The sequence below is a fragment of the Zalophus californianus genome, chromosome 2, assembly GCF_009762305.2.
Source record: "Zalophus californianus isolate mZalCal1 chromosome 2, mZalCal1.pri.v2, whole genome shotgun sequence".
Taxonomy (NCBI): domain Eukaryota; kingdom Metazoa; phylum Chordata; class Mammalia; order Carnivora; family Otariidae; genus Zalophus; species Zalophus californianus.
Genome location: NC_045596.1, coordinates 194,093,512 through 194,113,590, shown reverse-complemented (window position 1 = coordinate 194,113,590; position 20,079 = coordinate 194,093,512).

The following is a 20,079-nucleotide window of genomic DNA, read 5'->3' as shown; positions in this document are numbered from 1 at the left end:
GAATCTACCTCATAGGGTTGTTGTAAAACTTAAATGAGTTAATATTTGTAAAGTACTGAGAAGAGTGCCTGGATTCAAATAATTATTTAGAAATAAATAAGATGTCTTGCTTATCCTAAGGACAAATCTAACATTAGGAATTTAGAGATTGTTTTAGTCATCTCTGGTTGTGTAACAAATTATCCTCAAACCTAGAAGCTTGAAACAAACATTTATTTTTGCACAGATTCTGGTGGGTCAGGCATCTGGACGTGGGTTGGCTGTGTGTCCCTGAGCGAAGATTCTCACAGACTGTAGTTCATGTCAAGTCTTCCCTCAGAGAAAAGGCACCAAAATGGAAGCTACCACTTTTTTGAGGAAATGACATTCCATCACTTTTACTGTATTCTGTTAGTTAAAATCAAGTCATCAAGTCCACGCCACACTTGGGGTTGGAGGGGGTGTGTGTGTGGAGAATTTACACAGGGTTCTGAATACCAGGAGATGGACACCGTCTCAGAGACTGCCAATCACTGAGATGAGTAACATTTTTTTTACCCCATGAATGCTAAATATACTTGCATTAACAGAGAAACTGAAGCTTCCTAAAATCTCGAGAGACTTGGCAGTCTTTGAGTGTACTTCATTTGGCCAACTAATACGTTGTCTCAGATGCCAGACTGTTAATTCAATTTTGTACTGGTCTGTGGTCTGTCTTTGAAAGATACAAAGGCTTCTGGTTACTTTAAGGTTGCCCAATAGATGTCTTCTAGCCCTGGAAGCTGACACTTTTCTTTTTTCTGAATCCTTTTCTTATCCAGCTGAGTACTGGGCACTGATGATCGATCCCGGGGATCGGGGTCGGGGCCCCAGTTCCATGGAGGATAACAAAAATCATCATGCCAACCACCAGCAACAGAAGTCCAAACACTTCTGATCACTGTATCTTGGTATTGAAGTCACCAAGGAAAACACGGTACAAGCAAGCACTGAAATAGAACAACACTTCACTTACTTAGAGAAGAGACAGCAAAAAATTAGCTTTAATAGTGGCTATCAGTCCCCCCGTGGCCAGGAGGTCTCTCTCCAAAGCCAACATAGGGCGGCCCGCCTGCATGCACCCCCTCCCCTCATGCCACATAGTGCTGGGGTTTGTCAGGTGCCATAGGATACACACACTTAAGCAGAACAGAAGAGCATTTACTCAGCTTGAAACAAGGGATGGATCTTCCCACAGGAAGTAATAAGCCCAGTACAGGCTGTGTGGGCTCCTCATCTCTTGGTAGGAAGTGTTCTAGGTGCAGGCCCATTCTTATGAGACTCCGCGGTGGTCAAAAGACTACAGGCAGGAGACTTCCTTTCCCTGCATTTCTGTTTGTATGCGATTTGTGGTTGTTCCCACTCTGATTTGTGGATTTGCCATATAGAATTGAGTTAAGACTATGGCTTTTGCAAGAGTGCTCAGAGAAACCCAAACGTAATAGCTTCTTTGTCCTCAAGGCCCCAAAATATGATTCACAGAGTATTTTTACCCTCATGATAAAACCACGTTAGGTTTTAAGTCACTCATTTAAAACTAAACCCTGAGGATGGATCACAAAATGATATAAGAAAAAGTGCATCTTGAATTCAGTATGGATCTTCAGGCCATGTCATTTAAGCTAAAAAAAAAGGGACATAATGTCCTACGGCAAAGCGTGCTATGATCTTATTTGGCCTTGGAGTATCAGATACATTCTATTTTGTCCAGATCCATTCCATCAAATACACATAATGTGAGATTTTGTTGCCAATTAAGTTGTCTGGACTTAGAAAATTCTCTTTGAACCACGTGCTTTATGTGAACTATTTTTGAAGTGTATTTGGAAGAGAAAACAGTTTTTTTTTTTTTCTTTATGGTTGTTTTTCGATTAGAATTCCTGTGCTTATATTGTGGCTGACCTCTTTTCAAACCTTAATTTAAATGAGGAGTAAAGAATTCCACATCCTCTTGCAAGGTCCATTCTGACCGAAATATTCTTCAATTCTGTGTTTCAGAAAGGTACACAGTTGTTCGGAATTGTAATTAGAGTGGCAATGAACTCTTGTTCTCTCAGAATGTCAATGCTAAGGCACAGTTTCCCAGCATCATTGTTAACAACAACAGCAAAATTATGGTTCTGTATTCCTTTCGATGAACAGAGAAAGTAGAGATATTTAATCCTAAGACATTTATTGGTTAAATTATTTTGTAATGATTATTTTATTTTTATTTTTAAAATTTTTGTTTTTAATTAAAGTATCCCTGACATATTAGTTTCAAGTGTACAGCTTCGTGATTCAACAGTCATATACATTATAAAATGCTCGGCACGAAAAGTATAGTTACCATGTCACCACCTAAACTTGTAATAATTTATTGACTATATTCTCAGTGCTGTACTGTTCAACTGTTCAACTCAGTGCTGTACTGTGACTTGGTCAATTTTTTTGACCTGTATGGTAAGTGAAGTTTTGTTGGAAGGAAACATTATTTCTCATCTCTGATTGCACTATCTGCATCATATCACCTACTCATCTAATTCTCCCCTCTTATTCTGCACCCTTCTCTTTTTTTAAAGATTTTTATTTATTTATTTGAGAAAGAGAGAGAGACAGCAAGAGAGAGCACGAGTGGGGAGGAGAGGGAGACCAGGCGCGGAGCCCGATGCGGGCTCCATCCCAGGACCCTGGGATCATGACCTGAGCCGAAGGCAGACGCTTCACCGACTGAGCCACCAGGTGCCCCGGAACCCTTCTTTTTACATTGTCCTCTCTTCTGTTAAATCTTCAGCTATTCCCTCCCCACTCACCTCTTTTCCTTTGTTTATACACATGCCTACTTCTCCCCTGTTTAGAAATGGAAAACAAAATAGGAATTCTCCTTTGGCCATGCTACTTCAGGGTACTGGCCTGTGATGCACCTTTTAGTTATTTATTTATTTATTTTAAAGATTTTATTTATTTATTTATTTGACAGAGAGAGGGAACATAGCAGGGGGAGTGGGAGAGGGAGAAGCAGGCTTCCCGCCGAGCAGGGAGCCCGATGCAGGGCTCAATCCCAGGACCCCGGGGTCATGACCTGAGCCAAAGGCAGACGCCCAATGACTGAGCCACCCAGGTGCCCCTATGATGCACCTTTTAAATAAAACTTTTCAAACAGGAACACTTCTCCATCTCAGTACTTCATTGTCTGCTCCAACCTCTATTCTTTTTTTTGTTTGTTTGTTTTTCAAGATTTTATTTACTTGAGAGAGAAAGAGAGAGAAGGAGAAAGTGCATGCCTACAGGAGTAGGGTGGGGTCAGAGGCAGAGGGAGAAGCAGGCTCCCCACCGAGCAGGGAGCCTGACTTGGGGCTGGATCCCAGGACCGTGGGATCATGACCTGAGCTGAAGGCGGATGCTTAAGTGACTGAACCGCCCAGGCACCTGTATCCTCACTTCTTTAGCCCTCAATCATCTGCCTTCTGCCTTAACTCCTAATAACTGATCCTCAATCTTCCAGGTCACCTGTGATACAGTAACACAAAGGACAGTCTCTTTTTATCCTCCTTGATAAACTGGCAGTACTTAACACTTGTGCCCCTCATTCCTTTTTCAGAAATCAATCACCCTGTGTTTTTTTTTTTTTTTTTTTTTTTGACACAACTTGGATAGTCCTCTGTCACTGTTTTGTCTGTTACTATTAATTTTTTCCTTCTGTTACTCCAAAAATTCCACCCTGGAGCTCTCTCCTGTTCTGTAGCCTATGGTGTTTACGGACACTCTCCTAACTTTAATCATTTCTTCTTCTCGCTCTCTCTCTTTTTTTTAAAATCACTAGTCCTGGTCTCTCTCCTGAATTCTATACCTCACACTTTTGATTGAGAGAAATTTTGACATTAAAGATTTCTTAGTTATATTGGTTACGTAGTCAAGTAAATTATCCAAAAAGAGCGACGGTAAGAAGAAAAAAATCATAGTACTATTATAAAGCGATTTGCTTGTTATCCACCCCTGAGTGCTAAACCAACTGGGTAATTTAAAAGCAGAAATAAATCTAAGGGACACAGAGGTTTCACGGAAGCCTGAAAACTGAAGTTTAGAGGTGAGCATCCATGAATGACACCGGTCAAAGTGGCCGTCTGAGGAAGTGGCTGCCTCCGTCACCACCAAGAAGCTGCCTGAATCAGACATCTGTCGGCTGAATCTAAAATGTTCTGCCACCAATTCCTGCTCTAGAAGCACCCAGTTCTACAGTAAGTCCTATTTAAAACAGTAGGGAAAAGGGAGAAAGGAGAAAGAAGTATTATATATTTAACAGCAATTAAGAAAATATTGGTAGTTTCTACAGCCTTATTTTTCTCCAAGTTTCATGAGGACGTAGGAAGTATTCATAACTTCCTCTCTTCACTACCTGTATGAGCCAGGGTTCTCCAGTGAAACAGAACCAACAGGATCAGGTTCTATCATTCTCTCTCTCTCTCCCTGTCTCTGTGGAGAGCTTGTTACAGGGAGTTTGCTCCATGACTATGGAGACTGAGAGAAGTCCCAAGATCTGCAGTCACCAAGCTGGAAACCTGGGAGGGAAGATGTGCAGTTCTAGTCTGAGTCTGAAGACCTGTGAACCAAGAGAGCCAATGATGTGAGTTCCAGTCCTAAGGCCTCCAGCCGCAAGACCCAAGAGGACCACATATTTCTGTCTGAGTTGGACATCTAGGAAATATCTATGTCTCAGTTCAACAGTTAGGCAGGAGGAGATCCTTCTTATAAAACAAGAGGCAGCTTTTTTGCTTCATTCAGACTCAACTGATTGGAAGAGAACCACCCACAGTGGAGAGCGCAATTTGCTCTACTCAGGCTACCCGTTCAAATGATGATCTCATACGAGAGCACTCTCACAGGCATACCCAGAATAATGTTTGACCCAGTATCTGGGCACCCTGTAACCCAACAAATCTGACACATAAGAGTAACAATCAGACCATTCATTCCATACTTCCTCTTCCCCCAGATGGCACGTAAGCAAATCAGGAGTTATTCTCTGTGGGTGACGGACATCTTCATGGTGAAAGTGGGATTAGGAGGCAGCCCAGAGGAGCCCTGGTTTTCCAGACATATTCTTTCCTACCTTACAATATAGCAGTGCCTCTCTTTCCCCACAAGTTGTATTAATCACCCAAGTAAACCGAGTCACCACAGTCACTCCCCTTTCCCTCTGCTGGTCCAGTGACATGTGGACCCCTGAATGACCAGATCTTATCTGCTACTGCAATGGAACCATTTTCATTTTCTTGGCTGAGAGCCTTCCTCCCTTGGGTACTGTTTTAGTTTACAACACAGGTTACCCTGCTGAACAGGAGAAACCCCAAACTACAGTGGCTTGGACAAGATAGTATTCCTCTCTCATGAGTCCAGAGTTGGCAGGTAGTTTAGAACATAATGGTATCTCTGTTTAATAAGATTATCCAGGGGTCCCATCAATCTGGTTCTGTCTGGTTGTTTTGTAATGCCTTAGGGTCTTGTCTGCATGGTCACAACTGACTCACCTGCATTACAGCCGTGAATTCGAGCCCATGCAAATATGGGAAAAAAGGAAGTGAGGTTCAACATTCTCCTTTTTTAAGGATTTGATCTGGAAGTTGCACACATCATTCTGCTCACACTTCATTTATGAGACTGTATATACTATATATATATATATATATATACAGTCACATGATTAAGTTCTAGCAAATGAAGTGTGAGCAGAATGATTTTATATATATATATATCTCATCACATACATATATATGGAAAACTGGAACTTATTGTTTCTAACTGGGGAGCCATGTGCTAAACAAATTCTCAAGGTGTTCTATTATTAACCTGCAGAAGGGGATAATTGGTCTTGGTGAAATGATCAGTCTATTGTATAGTGCTAAAATCTCTAAAAAATCAAGATACTGAAGTTTCAGGGATAGGAAGCAACAATATTACGAAAGACACAGTAGGTAGAGAGAGAGAGAGATACCACTTTCACTTCTTGTCTCCCAGGCCTGCGTAGTTTGGCTTTGGGAGATGTAACATCTTATACTGGACATGGTTTGAAGCATAGCTCACATCCTGAAGGATGGTTCCCCAACTGTACACTGTGGGCATAAGTCTTCCCTACTGTCCATCAGGACTTCTCTTAGGTCCCTGGAACGCTCTATCAGTGTACGTGGGCATGGTTCCAACATATCAAGTGTATGTAAACCAAGATCAAATGTTAAAATTCTCAGAATTTTTAAGAGTGTGAGTGTCCCAGCCAGACTGCCTAGTCTTAAATCTTGGTTTTATAATAATTAGTTGTGTGGTTTGGATAAATTGCTTGACTTCTATAAGTCTCAGTTTCCTTGTCCGTAAAATAGATATAATCCCTACCCATGGATTACTTAATGAGCACATTTAAAGAGGTGAGAATAGTGTGTAGCACAAAATGCATGCTGAATAAATGATAGCTCTTATTATTTTTATTGAATATAGGTCAATATCTCTTAGTTGCCAGTCAAAATCCTTCTTCCTTTTGTTTCAGCCTTAACTTCCACTGTTGTTTTACACCAACCATGTGTTTCATTTTTGCTAAGCTGGACGACGTCATGTTTCCTGATGAGTCTCTCAGTTTTGTGTTTGACTTCTTTTTCTGACATGTCCTTTCATGGAACACTGCTTATTGGATTTCACACATTTTATGATGTTCATTTCAAGTGCCGCTGCCATTGTGAAATCTTTCTTGCTATTTTCCTGTCTGCGTGCGATCTTTTCTCTCAAAAAAATCTTCAATGCAGGTCATATTTTGTGTTTTTTCAGGACATCTCATTAATTACTTAACTGATTAGAGAATTAGATACTTCTTAAGTGAGTAGCTTCCATGTTTAAGAAGACCTTTTCCCTCTAAGAAAGGAGACTGCAAATTTGTAAGAGAAGCAGACATATAAATAGATAATTTGAATACAGTGGCTCTACGTCATCAGAGTAATGGTTAGCATTATCTAAGAGTTCAGAAGATAGCTTATTTAACTCCAAATTGGGAAGCCAGTGAAGGCTTCCTGGAGGAAGTGATACCAGAAGGAAGTTGGATGAAACATTATGAAATTAACTAAGTGACGGTCAGCGGAAGGGAATAACATAAACAATGTTGAGTGAAGGTTGGTACAATTCAGAGGTGAGCTTGGTTCACCTGGGAATGGGGTGAGGAAGATAATGGAAAGGCAGACACTGGAGAAGTGAGATCCCAGAGGACTAGGTATGAGAGAGTAAGGAGCTTGGACATATTCTTAAGTGCCATTGAAGGCTTTTCAGCAGATTTTTAATTTAGATAGTTCATCTTGGTAGTAGCATGGAGATGGAGCTTGAGGGCCAAAAAGACCAATTAAAAGTATATTGCCATCATCCAGGTGATAGAAAGGGTAGGAATAATAGGAGCGAGGGAAAAGAAGGAAAAATTTGAAAATTATTCATGAGAAAATTAGGAAGACGTCATGATCAGTTCATTCTGAGAGATGAAGAAGAGGTAGAAGATAAAAATATATCCTTTAGGTTTTAACAGGGATAACAGGGAGGCTGGCAAAGCTAAAGATTATTACCTACATCTGAAGCTAATATAATACAGGAGACAGAAGAGCAGGCTCAGTGTATTTACTATGTGCATATTGCTAATCACGCATCTGACCTTTTCACTTCCACTGATAGAGATATTACCGTCTGAGGTGAAAACTCGAATACAAAAGACAAAGAAGAATATATATTTAATGCAGTCATATCCACAAAGTCTGTATCTATATACTGACCGGTTGTTCATACCATCTTATTTTCTATTGATAGAGGAAATTGCTAAAGTAGAAAATATCCATAATCTTAAAAATAAAGAGAGAAGGGGGTGCCTGAGTGGCTCAGCTGGTTAAATGTTTGCCTTCGGCTCAGGTCATAATCTCCGGGTCCTGGGATCGAGCCCCATGTCTGGCTCAGCGCTCAGTGGGGAGTCTGCTTCTCCCTCTCCCTCTACCCCTCCCCACTGCTCGTGCTCTATCTCTTGCAATCTCTCTCTGTCTCAAATAAATACATAAAATCTTTAAAAACAAAAAAGAGAGAGAAAAGGAAAAAGAAAAGGAAGAAGAGGGAGGAAGGTAAGAAAGAAAAAGGAACATAAAACATCCATATGGATGTTGATTTTACTTGAATATAAAATTTGCTAAAAAGTTTGAATTGGCGAATATTTATTGATACTGTGAAGAGCAGATATCTAATTAGATAATGGAAAATTGTTTTTCATTGAGAATCAACTGTCTACCCTCATTCTTTTTTTAAAAGAATTTATGAAAATTATTCCATACTGTAGATCTATTTTTCTATATGTAGACATTAATGGCAGAGTACAGTAATGGAAAATCTGTTGGATTGAGAACCCAGAAACCTCGACTCTGCCATGAACTTGGCTGCACAAGTAACTGGCTCTTTAATTCAATCTCTTCCTAAAAGTCAGCATATTATTTATGTTCTCTAAAATCTGTATCTGTTCAATGCTTTCGTTCTGTAGTGAGACCTAAACTTTCCTGATTTTTTTTTTTTCTTTTTCAGTTACACTCTTGTTGAAAACTTCTGACATTTATAATCTGATTCATTGTGGCTCAGAAATATTTGCCTTCTTGTTAGAAAATGCAGTGGAAAGAGAAGCAGCACCTGGGAACTGGGCTCAGACATGGTTGCCCATGAAGTACTCAAACCGATCAGTAATATGAAATGATATAATAGTGTAAATTAAGTCTATGGACTGAATAATTTTAATTCCATCTCTGCGAATATTGAAGGAATTATAAAGAATGGCTAAGACTCCATTAACAGTACATTAAGGCATCTCATTAGTAATTTAAAGGGTTAAGACTTGATTTAAAAAATAATGTACTAGTCAACTTGCAGGGACAGAATGAAATGAAATGGAAATAGGTTACAAAGTAGATGTAATTAAAAGGCATTTTACAGAGTAGGCATTTTATAAATACAGGTTGAATAAATGTATGAGAGAGCCTAACGTCTTGCCTTACTTTTTACTCTGTATTCATATTAAATTTTTTTGTTGTTACTAATGTTCTTCTTCGGATGATGATAGCTGTTTCTGCCCTTAGCAGAAGGACAGCCTGCATCTCTTCCATCTCTCATCCATAATTACCATGGGAAGAATGTCGGCGTGGCTACAGGTGTATGAAGAGGACCGTGTTGTTTCATGTTGGTTACCTGTTACTCGTGAACTCAAACTGTTGATTGAAGAGATTACTTTCCAGTGGATTTTTTTTTTAAAGATTTTATTTATGTATTTCAGAGAGAGTGAGTGAGACAGAGAGAGAGAGAGCGAGAGAGAGCACAAGTGGGGTGAGGAGCAGAGGGAGAAGCAGGCTCCCCACTGAGCAGGGAGCCCAACGCGGGACTCGATCCCAGGACTCTGAGATCATGACCTGAGCTGAAGGCAGACGCTTAACCGACTGAGCCACCCAGACGCCCTTTCCAGTGGATTTTTATATTACAAGTGAATGTTAAGTAATGTTAGCCTTTAAAATAAGTTTTTGAAAAGAAGAAATCCTTTTTTTCTAGGGGAAATTTATATTCACTGAGATGAAAACAGTATTTATACTACGATTTACACAGCATAAAACACTTACACTTAAGAAATTTTTAGAGGGCGCCTGGGTGGCTCAGATGGTTAAGCGTCTGCCTTCGGCTCAGGTCATGATCCCAGGGTCCTGGGATCGAGTCCCAGATCAGGCTCCCTGCTCCTTGGGAGCCTGCTTCTCCCTCTGCTTCTCTCTCTCTCTCTCTCTCTCCCTTTGTCTCTCATGAATAAATAAATAAAATCTTAAAAAAAAAAGAAATTTTTTAGAAAAATGTGTGGTGCCTATAACTGGTTTTCAGAACCCATTCAATTGTACATTAAATGATGTGAAAATGGATGGAAGACTAATCCAAGGAAGAAATGATGCAGATGATTTGTTTTGTGAGGATTTGTGAGGTTTGTTTGTTTGTTTTTTTGGTAGTTTCACATAAAATCCCTAGAGATGTATGGGAGGAAATAGGCTGTTCACAAAACTTAAATTCAGTAGGGGAACTGATTAGATTTTTAAATGTATGTTTAGTTCCTAAATAACTTTCCTCTTTCCAGACCACCATGTCCTTGAAAAGTTAATTTTGTTTTATCTCTGGATCCAAGAGGCTTCACATGACAATGGCAGTTGAAAGCTTCCCAGGTAAAGATCCTTCAAAGAATAAGCAACTCATGATAGGGCAGAATAAAAGTCAACAGTTTATACCACTCAATTGCTTTTAAGATTTTCATCAAATGCATTCCCTGCAGTTGAAACTTACTAGAGAAGCTTTCCAGCAGAGTTAAAATCATAAAACAATGACGGTGTTACCTTTATTTCTCTGAGCTTTCAGACAGGAAAGACAGCGACCGAACTGTGTATTAACTTCTTTCTTCCCCTTTTGGTGTTGGAAAAAAAACCAAAAAAACAAAAAAAACTCTTACCCTGAGGTACATGGCATTAGCCACCATTTAAGCAAAAAGTACTTCGTTTTTGTTATCAACTAGAAAAATGCAACTTTATTCTAAGAGTGTTTGTATTTCATGGATTCTGGTATGAAGATGACATGTATTTACTCAAGGACAAAATCTTTCAAAACACAAAAAAGGAGTTCACTGCAATTTTAAAAATAAATATTAACTTGTGACTGAAAAGAATTTCTTACTGATACCTTTCATCAGATGCCTAGAATTTGATTCTTTAAAATGTGTCTGTATTATGGCAATGGCAGTAGCATATTTTAACATAAGCAAAAATTAAGGGAGCTGGGGCACTTGGCTGGCTCGGTTGGTAGAGCGTGTGACTCTTGATCTCGGGGTTGTTGGTTCGAGCCCCATATTGGGTGTAGAGATGACTTAAAAAGAAATGAAATCTTAAAAAAAAATTAAGGGAGCTGTGTTTTCTTATTTCTGGGATGTTGCCATTAATGCCCACGTGCTAATGTTTGCTCCAAGACTATCATAGGTGAAAGAACGCTTCCCTCCAGCCCTGCTTGTGTAGGCTATGTTCCCTCTAGGGAATAAAGGTGTGAAGGGAGCACATATGACAGTATCCTTAAAACACAAAGTACAGTTTGTAGCTACTTCACCAAAAAGATAAAGAATGCTATACAAGACTTGCTTTGTGTCATATTGTAAACTAATAAAGGGTGAACTTGAACCTAGTTCTCTTACCTAGTCACTGAATAGAGTCTTTGCCGTTAAATTGCCTTTTTGAAGATTTAATTTTAAAAATTCCCTGATGTTGGCTCTGAAAAGACACTGTCGTAGCATTCGCTGAGATAAACTATACAAATCTGGCTAAATTTCAACTGGGTTAGTTACATTTTGCCTACTTAAGTTTTTCTGGATATGATATTTCTCTTTATATATATGAATGTCAAATTCTGCTGAATGATATTTAACATCTGTTACATTTCATTTCTTATTTAAAGATTTATTTACTTATTTTAGAGAGACAGAGAGTGTGCATGTGATCAGGGGGAGGGGCAGAGGGAGAGGGAGAGAGAATCCCAAGCAGATCCAGGCTGAGCATGGAGCCCGACACGGCACCCTGAGATCATGACCTGAGCTGAAATCAAGAGGCGGATGCTTAACCAACTGAGCCACCCACGCACCCCTGTTACATGTCATTCCTTTAAGGTTTCTGAATTTTAGGAAGTGTCACCACATCAGTTTAGTTTTGATTAGAATTAAATTTAAAAGAGATTATTATGCCATTTTCTTACAGTCCTTACAACATGGATAAATACATCTAAGATAAGTATATTCTGCTATGGCTCAATTAATACTGAAGCTGCAGTTTAAAAATTTTGTGAAGAAAGAGTGGTCAGTGCACTGGGCAGAGATGCTGAAGTACACACTGTCTTTGACATCCATACCTGAACCTCTGCTGCCCCTGAGGAGAGTTCACATTTGAGGAAGCTGACATAATTACTCTACAAAAAGGACAAAAGAATCAACAAGGAGCTGGATGGGCCCATCCATTCTTTTCATTGTCGTCTGTCAGAAATTAAAATGTTGCTTGGACTTTTATAGTTACGATGGTGACGTGGGAAATTAGCTTACCTTTACTGTTTGTCTCCTGGTAGATGTTTACCCTGTGCCTCAGATTCTCGCCCTCACCAGTGCCACTAGATTTGTCAACTGCAATGATTGCTGTTGGTATTCCTTCAATGATAAGGTTTTAGAAGCCCTCCTTACATAGTGTACTCAAATTTACTTGGCTTCTGGATAATCTCTTAGATTTCCTGTCCATTAAGAGTTGACTGGGAACAGGGGCAGGGAGCTCTCGTGCCCTCTCTCCAATATGTGTCAGCTCTCCAGCCACTACAAAATGATGGAAAAAAAAAAAATCACATTTTGAATCTAATGTACAATGTGCATGGAGGCCTTTCTGCACACTGCCATTTCTTTTGATCTGTAACATAAACGACACAAAGACCATGCACCTGCTTCTAAAACGTAACTTCAAGAGAAATGTTCTAGCCTCTTTCCCAAGAAGCCTACGGCCTGGGGCACTGTGATCTGGACGTTCCTTAGCTCTGGGGCAGCCTCTAAGTGGCCTCAGGGGCCGTGGACGGAGCCAAGGGGAGGCAGAGCCAAAAAGTGTTAGGGAGCTTCTCAGAAACGAATGTGAGAACCCTCCGAGACTTCCAGGAGTGAGCAGAGACTTTGAGGGAAGGTGGGGTTATGTATTAGGCAGAGTTGGGCAAGCAAAAGCCAGTGGAATTGGAATTATTACTGTTAATAAGAATAACTATTTTGCAGAAAATATAAGTGGTCCCTGCTGCTGACTTTCTTAGTTAACTGTCAGGGCACCTGAAAGGAGAAGCCTCTCTCGAGTCAGTGTGCACCACCCGAGGGGAGAGCGATACTGAAGTCACATATTTAAGGCCACAGGGTGCTAGAACCAAAGTTCTCAAGCTTTCATGTGCTTCAGAATTTTCTGGAGGGCTTGTTAAAAGCAATGGGCTCCACCCCCAGAGTTTCCGAGTTCGTAGGTGTGTAGAAGGGAATTTGTATTTCCTAAAGTTCCCAGCTGAGGCTGCAGCCGCTGGTCTGGGGATGCCATTCTGCAAACCACTGTGCTTACAGCAGAGATGCACACCAGCGGCCCTAGCCAGGGACATACCCAGCCCAGCCCCGGTCCCAGGTCTTCGTAGAGAGGAGTAGCAGGGAGAACTTGGTTCTTGGGATTCTTTTGCTGCAAGAGCAGAGCCCAAGACACTTTTGTCACTACTGTCATTTCCATTAATATTGAAAAGGTCAATGAATTAGGGAAGTTGGAACTTCAGCTTTTTACAGGTTAAACAGAGATGGAGAGCTCACGACCACATTCTCCTGTCTAAAGCACCTAAATAGGGGACACCTGGGTGGCTCAGTTGGTTAAGCGTCTGCCTTCGGCTCAGGTCATGATCCCAGGGTCCTGGGATCAAGCCCTGCATCAGGCTCCCTGCTCAGCAGGAAGCCTGCTTCTCCCTCTCTCTCTGCTGCTCCCCCTGCTTGTGCTCTCTCTCTCTCTGTCAAATGAATAAATAAAATCTTAAAAAAATAATAAAGCACCTAAATATTTTTAGTTTGTGCTACTGAAATCTTCCACATCCTGAGCTTCCTTTTTTTTTTTTTTTTTGTAGTGTGTTTAAAAAGATCTTTCATGGGACTCTCTTAATTACACCGCGTGTGGACTCACGTGGGTTCATTAGGGAGAGAGTAATTTAATGGCAACCCCCAAACAATAAGGACTTTAAAACAAACAGACTGGAAACAGATTCAAGCAAGTCCAAGGAAGCTCAGTGGCAAGAATTCCTGCTCTTTTTCATTGGTGTGGTGGAGGTTGTTGCGGTGTTTCTTCCCAACTACTCATTCAGCGACTTCATGCTGGTGGCCTTCAATTGTCCAGGCCTGGAGTGTTTACAGCCCGGAAACTGACCCATTGTCAAGTGCTGCAAGTCAGAGATCTCTTCCCTGCCCTGCCTGTTAACCTGGTCCCAGCACATTGCTGCCTTTGTTCCCTATCTGCTTTTCTGTCACTCCCTTCATCTTGTTCTGCTTGACAGCTCTATCTTTTTTAAGAATAGGATTTCTTCTTTTGCATGGTTCTTCTACCTTTACTTCAATTTTAGCTCTGCTTGAAAATTATCATGTGAGTTTGGTAGATTCCAGAAAGAATTGCAGTCTGATTCTGTTATTTTTCTTTTTTTCCTCCATGACTCATGGAATAATCTTTGGGTAGGGTCTGTGGATCAGGTGCCCCCATTTATATTCTCTGCATCCAAATGGGTGCATTCTTCTGGACCAATATGTTATTTTGGTCCCAATTAAATATTCCGTTCTATTAAGCTCATTGTTTTAGCTGATAGATTTTGGTTTGCATTTGGACTCTTGCTCAGTGCATTTTTTTTTTTTTAAACTGGTCCTATTTCATATGATAGGATTTACATCATCTGTAAATAGGGCCTGGGTGGCGCAGTCAGTTGAGTGACTGGCTCTTGGTTTTGGCTCAGGTCACGATCCCAGGGCCCTGAGATGGAGCCCCGTGTCGGGCTCTGTGCTCGGCATGGAGTCTGTTTGGGATTCTCTCTCCCTCTCCCCCTGTCCCACCCACTTGTTCTCTCTCAAATAAGTAAAATAATTAAAAAAAAGAAAAGAATTTGCTGTGTTTTCTGCCTCCATCGGAGGACACTGATAAAATGATGCCTACGATGGAGTTGGGGATCAGGCACCTTAGTGCTGAATAAAGAAATAAGTTGACGGAAGACTTTTTCACAAAGCCTGTCTGTTTTACCTCGAGGATGGCTGTCTGCTTAGGTACAGTACTATAGAAATATTTTGTAATCTTGCAGAGTTCAAGATCTGATGGCTCCCTTCAATTCCCTGACCAGAAGCTCAACAATAATTCTTTATTGCTAGGATCAAATTCCATCGGAGCTTCCTGTGACCCCAGCTCCCCGCTCTAGGCCTTCCTGTTTCCTTTAAACCCATGGTGATAGATCTCAGCCAGGCCTGCCACCCTCAGTCCCCCAGGCCATGTGGTTCAGAAGATAAATGATGGTCCATTTCCACACGGTGGTCATCAAAGTGTAATTACAATGTGACTGCACATGCAGGTTGCCTACTCATTATTTTATAATCTTTGGATAACACAGACATACAGCGTTGGGAGTATTTAAGAGCCTGTACCTGTAAAATGGAAGTTAGATTTGGGCAATTTGGCTTGCCAAAGTTGTTTGCAACCATAACAGGTAAATATGGCAAGGCTGGCTGGGGACTAAGATGCTCAGGGAGCTCCTTATTCATGGTTTTCCCCAGGTCCCAGCACGTCTCCCCCTGGATGGATTGGAAACCATCGGTATCACCTGAGAGCATCTCCCACAAGGAGAAGGGGTGACATGCTTACTATACATCCCTGGCCTGATGTCATTTGGCTCTTTGCAAAAAGCTCTATCCTTCGAGCTGATTGCTTTAAAATGCAATTTACATAAAATTTGTGTATGAGAATGCTGATTTTCAACAAACCCCAAAGTCAGTCTTCAGTAGAAATAACTCACCAGTTTGCACCTTCCACCATGATAGCAGCGCTCGGTCGTAATCTATGTTTCCTTTTTATCTTTAGTTATTTCATCATCAGTTTAATAATTTTTCAGCCTCCTCCCAGTTGCTCAGTTTCCCAGACCCCGTGGACTTCTGTTTTTATTTCATATTGCCAGAATAGAATGACGACCCTCTGGACTTTAATCTTTCAAGACCTTGCTCAGGCTCTGAGATCTCCAACTCCAGACTCTCAGTTCCGTATCTACCAAGCCTTCCACACTGCCCCCTAAATTCCCAATTTCCCACTCCCTTCTCACAGAGACCTTCAACTTCTAAAACTTTCCTGCTGTTCCATTCTCTGCATGCTTTTCTGGGCTCCGTTTTTATCCTAGGCTGTATTCAGACCTTTTTTATTCGCCCTCCAGGCATTTGGACTCCTTCACCCCTTTCTGTCCCCCTGCCCCAACCCCTTACACCCTTTTATTTCCTTGAAACATTCCTGTGACTGCACTTGAGACACAGACACACTGGAGGTAGGTGTCAAGCATGCATTTTGCTCATTCTTGTCCTTCCTGTTCAATCAGGCACATGATACTCAGAGTCCTTCCGCAGACCTGGGCTTATAATCCTCCTACCGCAGAAAGTCTCCTCCTTCTGTACATTCATTCATCTACTGTCAGCTGAATAGTAGCTCATATCCAAGAGCCCCAAATTCACCATTTATTCATCCAGAATAAAATAAACAACCTCAAGATGCATTCTTGCATAATTTGTAAGATGACTAATTCTATAGGAAAATGCACAATGAAGCAAGTGCGGGGAGTGTGATTTTCTCACAACCTTACACCATAATCCTTTGTTACCCAATTGGATTACCCTTGGATTCTTATGTTTTCTCCTCAGATCTTTGCACCTTTTAAAGGATGGCATAATGCATGCTTTGAATACATTTCTGATCCAAACTCACATTCATAGAATCAGTATGCAGAGAATCAGACTCTCTTTCACTGAGGTCAGTGGTTGAATGATCTCCTTGAGGTATTGATCTTGCAGGGTTGAAAAACAGACTCAGAGAATGTAAACAATTTGTTGGCCTTCAGAGCTGAGAATCCAACTCAGCTATAGCTCCTTTGGACCTGCATGCGCCTCCCTGTGATTTCATAAGGACTTTTATCTCCAAGGAGTTTTATCTCCATGACTTTGCTTAAATGCTGTAACTACTGTTGAGTAGGTATTATAGGTATTATAGTCATTACCATTGTATAAAATGTCAAAGCAAAGTTTGGTGATGATGTGACCTACACACAGAAGTATTAAGTGTCAGGGCTGAAGTCAAAATCAGGGTTCCCAATGCCCAGGACAGAGACCTTTGCACCATATTGAAGCAATCAACTAGAACCTGACATTGACTACAGCCCCTTCAGCGCTCAGTCTGGAGACTCAGATCCATGCCAACTGACCAGACACAATTCCCATGCTAGTAATGATAATTATAATGAATATTAGGATGATGCTTTACATTTTCCAAAGCTCTTTTTATATGTCTTAGCTCATTTGATCATCCCAATAACCCCTGTGGCCAAAGAGTTCTGTTAGTCTATCTAAGAAGTAGGAAAAGGAATTAACTTCTATTTAGCTTTTACTGGGCACAAGGCTAACATCTTAAAATAGGTAATCTCATTTTATGTGCATAACCTCATCATATTGTCATTATGATGGTCGTTTGTTGAGAAGATTGAGGCTCAGTGGAGTTTATCACTGTTTGCGTATCTAGAAAATTTTTTGAAACGCAAATCGAGTAAAGTTGAGCAAAATTCTTTAATGCGCTCATTAGTGTCTTTTTTACTATACATTTGTCTCATATAGTTGTCTAGTGAAGTCTGCTTCTCTGCCTTGCTCAGTTCTCACGGATGTCCCTGAAACAGACGATTTGTCCTTGCTAGTTCATCTCCTTTCAGGCAATGCAGGACATCTTTCTCTTATTCATGAGGGAGTTCCTGCCTCTGGAAGTTGGAGGGGGAGAAAGGTTTTCAGTTAGAATTACTTCCTTACGAGTAATTTCCTCCCTCTCTTCTATCAGCATATCTCTCTAGGGTATTTGAATATGACAGGCTGTTTATATTTCCAGGTCATTGTTAATACACATAAATTTCTATTTCCTGAAATTTCACAGTGAAACCAAGCAAGAGGGTGTGAGGAAGGTATTTGGGGCCTTGACAATTCCTAGTGACCAAAACCCACAGTACATAAAATATGAATCGCTCATCCTTCACATTCTCATGAGTTTGTTTGCCCCGTGACCTGCTCATTGACTGGACATCAGATGAGGTGGTTTCTGATTAAAGATAATATGTAGGAAGGACCAAAGTCCACTCCATTTCCTTAGCCTTATGTGGCCTCTCTGGGAAGAAGCAAATATTATCAAAAGGGATAGACCAGGGATAGTTACACATTAAATGCGCCAACACTTTGATTCAACTGGAAAGAGACAATTGGATTTAAGTCAGATAAACACATCTGTAGGAAAAATTATAGTGTCTGAGAGTCTCACTGAGAGATTTGCAATTTTTTAGCAACATGTTGTTTTACCTGTTTCGTAAAATAATTGATTAGATGCATTTATAAAACTCTGCGGTACACGTGACTCTTAAAATGCTGAGTGCTTAGTGAGGAATGAGACTTCATTAATCAACACCATCACTGAGTGCCTTCACTGTGCATGGGACCTTGGCAGTATAATGGTGATCTGAAAATGTATGACATTAACTTCCGTTCTCTTTTATGTTTCTAGTCCAGTTGGGCAACGACAAATAGGCAACTAAATATAAAGTTTGTATACAAGTGCCAAAAGAGTAGAAATAGACAAGAAATGCTCTGTGGAGTGTATATAGAGTGATGACCACTACCCCATAGAGAACTTAGTTCGTTTAATTCTGAGAATCCTCTTAATGAGGGAAGTACCATACTTTACCAAGGACTCTAAGGCAGCGAAAAGTTAAGCAACTTGCGCAAGGTTGCAGTGGTCATAAGTGATGGAGTGTGGTTGCAGAGACAGGGAGTCTGGAAGCCCACCTCATGCTCTTCACTCATCTACTACCTGGCAGTGAGATCTAGCAGGGACGGTGAAATGTCTACTTAAAATGTTTAATTTATTGAAGCTTGTCACAGCACCAGTTATTACAGACACATATATAAAATGATACTTTAATTTAGAAGCACTGCTTTTTTTAAAAAAATTTTTCTCAATTTTCACAAAACCTTTTTTTCCCCAAACTCTTTTCATGTATTTTTTACCACAAGGGTCTTTATCATTATCAGATGCATGGTTTTTAGAGCAGATTGTCTTTAATTCCATCTAAGTTGTCTGAGATAGAGCACTTTTTAAAAAATGTGTGTATGATGCTGTCACCGGGAGATTTATTCCTATACAAAAGTACCCATTTCCCTTTTTTTTTTTTCATTTGTTCTGTGGTTGTATTTTTGTGATCTCTACAATGTAACCACTTACTATATGCATTTAAAAGTGATTCTTAAGAGTCTTTTCTTTAACATCCAGCACTTGTCATTGTGAGATCAACCCACCAGAAGAATGATGACATTTGTGTTAAACTTACTTAAAAAAAAAAAAAAAAAAAAAGACTCCCTGTGGTGGTTTCTGTAAGGCTCTGACATTAACGTTGATAGAGGTCATTTCAGGCTCTTGGGTCCTTCCCAAACAGTTCGTTGTTGTTCCAAATTAAGTAATTGAGAGCCATTTCACACTATGAAAGTCTTGGTGAGAACTTCGTTCTAAGAAGGCCCCTTCTGTGTGGGCAAGTATGGTAGCCCGATGAAGGGACTTAGTGAGACAATCAAGAGAGATACAAATCTCACATACATGTGAAAGAAAAGAGTTACAGAAGGACACATGAAGAAGGAAGTTTTCAGACATTTGTTAACTGGTAAACATGAAGAAAAGGTTAAGAGGATATTTGAAGTCTCTCTGATGACCACGGGTAGCATACAGTCCTCCATATGTGACAGATACTTGTGCTCACTACTTGTATTTTTTTTTTAAAGATTTATTTATTTATTTTAGAGAGTGAGGGGGAAAGGGCAGAGGGAGAGGGTGGGAGAGTCTCAAGCAGACTCATGCTGAGTGTAGAGCCCAACACGGGGCTCAATTTCAGGTTCCTGAGATCAGGACCTAAGCCAAAACCAAGAGTCAGGGGCTTAACCAACTGTTCCCCCCCCAGGCGCCCCATGTGCTCACTACTTGTAAGTGGCAAGTTCAGTGGCGTGCTCAGTCAGTCACCTTTCCTTGATGCCCAAGCTTAAGCCCTTGAATGCTCTTTGCTTGGTAAAGCTCTCCTGTTTCTGCTTTGCCACATCGCCTATTTTAAATGCTTCGCGGGCTGGCTGCACCCGTGTTTATAAAAATGATACATGGGATATAACTTCAAGGCAGGATTGTACAAAAAATAAACCAATTTGAGTGT